The 2,918-nt window shown below is 41.0% G+C and overlaps 1 protein-coding gene across 1 annotated transcript in view; it reads right to left on the reverse strand.

Annotated features, from left to right (window-relative positions):
* FLT1 (fms-related tyrosine kinase 1) overlaps positions 1-2,918 on the reverse strand; it is a 91,339-nt gene that overhangs the window by 40,608 nt on the left and 47,813 nt on the right. The gene's annotated exons all lie outside the window — the stretch shown is intronic.

Consider the following 2,918-nt stretch of genomic DNA (forward strand, 5'->3'; position numbering starts at 1 on the left):
CCTGCTGAAGTCTCTAATCTTTCCTTTCATATACTAGTCTCCAACTATTCTTATAATTTGTCTTGGAGTGACGAGACACTTGGGCTTAGACATCAGTTGGTGTAAACTGAAGTCACTCTTGGAAGTAATGAGCTTGTATAACTGTTACGCCAAGTTAAGACAGGCTGGGGCAAGGTACCAAAAGCAGAATTATTTAAAGACAGCACAGTGGGACTAAGAAACAGGAGGAAAATTCTGATCTCAGCTCCAGCTTGTGAACTGCTTGATAGAAAATGAATCTCAAGAAGACAGTAGAAAAATACTGCAGCTTATCATGCTCAGTTGTATTTTTTTCTTGCTATTCATGAGTATTCAGACAAACTATGTCTATTCCTTAAATATGCTTCAAATCCTGAGAAATTACTGAATCAGTGATTACATGCCTGAGATTTCCCTTGGAACAGAGTAATGTACCTACCCTCCATGCATTTAAAGCACGTCAGTCACCCAAAAGGAAAGTAGAGACAGCACCTGCTGGCCTGAGTGGCCAACTGTGCAGGCAGCAGTAGGATGAAGATCACTCTCTTCGGGCTGCTTGGCATTAAACATAGTTGAATAATATTTCCATCTGAGAGAAATCAAGGATCATCGCACTAACCGTTTACTACATGTAAATATGACTTCAGTTTTCCCAAGGATTTTTCACAGCAGATAGTTCAGGCAGGAATAATTTTAGCCACCAAGGTAAAAATTCATACTTGAAAGTAATGTTTGCAGCTCCCTGTAATGGTACAGCAGCTTCCTCCACCTGGGGAGCAGCCCAGACCCGCAGCAGTGCCAACAGCCTCCCAGCCACCTCCACCTAGGGCTCATCCCTCCAGCAAGGGAGAGTTACACCACTGACCTCAGTGAAAGTAGAAGCAAGTTCCTGAGAGAAAGCACTTCCAAGTTTTACTCCTAGAATGCAAGCTCTCTTGGTTTATTTGTAGCCAATATTCTGATAAAGTAATTTCCTTCTTCTCGGTCAAGTGACATTGACTTTGGCCATTTTCAATTGTTCTTTCACTGCTAATTGCTACAACACTTGGCTGTGAACTTGACTCAAAATCATAACAAATTTAGTAAGTTTCATCTTTTGTAAGGGAGAATTATGCCTTCTTTCCTTGTCTCTTAGAGAATGCCAGTTTTCATTCAGTTCCATGCTTACCAATGACGCTTTGGGGTTTATGTCACAGCGGCAGGGACACATAAAGTGTAGATCTCCAGTGAATAACATCTCACACCTTCTTTCAGTGACCTCTTTCATTGATTGACCAATCCATCAGAAAGCTTCTCCCTAGACCCCCACAACACAGACTGAGCTACCTTGCATCCCCAGAGGAATCAGGAACATGACCTGCTCACCGCTGCCCTTCAAAGTTATGCCTGTTTAAAATCTGGCATCAGTTGCTCTCCTTAATATCCTTTTCAACACTTAGACCTGAGTGCTAAACACAGGGTAAACGAGCTCTTATAAGTACTGTATTGAAATTTCCTCTGACTATAGATGCCTGCCTGGGAGAGGCCTGATTTCTCTTGGTTGAACTTATTGTGCCCTTACAATGAGAGCAAAGTGTGTGCCTGTTACCAGCTGTATTTTGGGTGTGTAGTCCAAAGACAAGCCTAAAGGAGGTAGCAACACTAACATATTAGACTGGATATTAAAGCCTGTGTGTTAACACATTCCACTTATAAGTCATCAGAATCCCCTTTTTTCCTCTCTGTAAGAACTTCAAATTCAGTGGACTCATCTATCAGTGACTATCATCAGCATCCTTTTTTGCTATGTAAGGGCACATGGTGCCAGATCTCAGTCTCAGTTAAGACCATGTCAACTGGAATTATTACTAAGATGAAACCTTTCTTATCAGGGGTTACAGCATATTCAGCCTAAGCCATCTAATTGTAGACATGTGCTTGAATATAGTTGTTTCATATATGGGCAAAAGTTTACAGCCCATAGAGTGACACAGGCACCTCTAAGGGTGATGGAACCCATTGCTCTAAGATGAATTCAATTCCAGAGATCCCAACCCTCACAATTAATTAGGAAGAGACCTTACATGACCAGCTCAGGTGTAGCTACCTACCTTTAAGGCTTAAGTTAGATGAAGTGAATCATATGCTTGACTTTGTTAAAAAGCATTGAATTCAGACACTTAAATCCAATCAAAGGTCCAAAGTTTTGATCACAAGTAAGTATTTGGATGAAAGAAATTGCTGCATCTTACTCGCAGTACATTTCAAATTGTTCTGATATGTGTTAGGAAGGCCAGGGGTGTGGGTATGGGTCTGAAAGACTGCAAATTTTTGGCTTTTGCAGATGCCAGTGCTCAGCAAGTGCTAGGAAGAGCCAAGCAAAACTCTTGAGATGAAACTAAAGATCCCCTGGGAGTGAGGCATATTCACTATTTTTAACATAAAAGGATAGCGTGCCAACAGAGTAATATAAATGCAACTAGTTCCATGTTCTCAGGCCTCAAGCTCTTCCTAGATGTGTCTTCTGTGAATAAAGACTATTTTCTGAATAAAACGAGGGACAAAAACAAATTTCACAGGATTCCAAGAGAATCATTTCTTTAAAGGCTACGAGCCCCTAATATATGACACTTCTCACCAATTGTTAGAGATTCAAGCTAGCTAAATAACATGGCTGGGAATAATGTAAAAGGGTTTTATTTACTTTAGTGATTTGAAGCTTCCTGTGGAAATAGCTCCCAGGTTTCCTGATGGAAGATTTTGTTTATCTTTGCCAAGCACCATCAGGAATCTCAAAATAAAATGCGCTTAGTGACATTGGGAAACCAGGGAGATAAGGCAGAGCTGTTCCTGTTTCACCCTCTGTAATTGCAAACACACCCATTGGCCTGCTGTGTGCCAGCAAAACAACCCAAAATGTA

This window comes from Chaetura pelagica, unplaced genomic scaffold (genome assembly GCF_000747805.2).
Source record: "Chaetura pelagica isolate M959 unplaced genomic scaffold, ChaPel_1.0 scaffold269, whole genome shotgun sequence".
In the NCBI taxonomy this organism is placed as follows: domain Eukaryota; kingdom Metazoa; phylum Chordata; class Aves; order Apodiformes; family Apodidae; genus Chaetura; species Chaetura pelagica.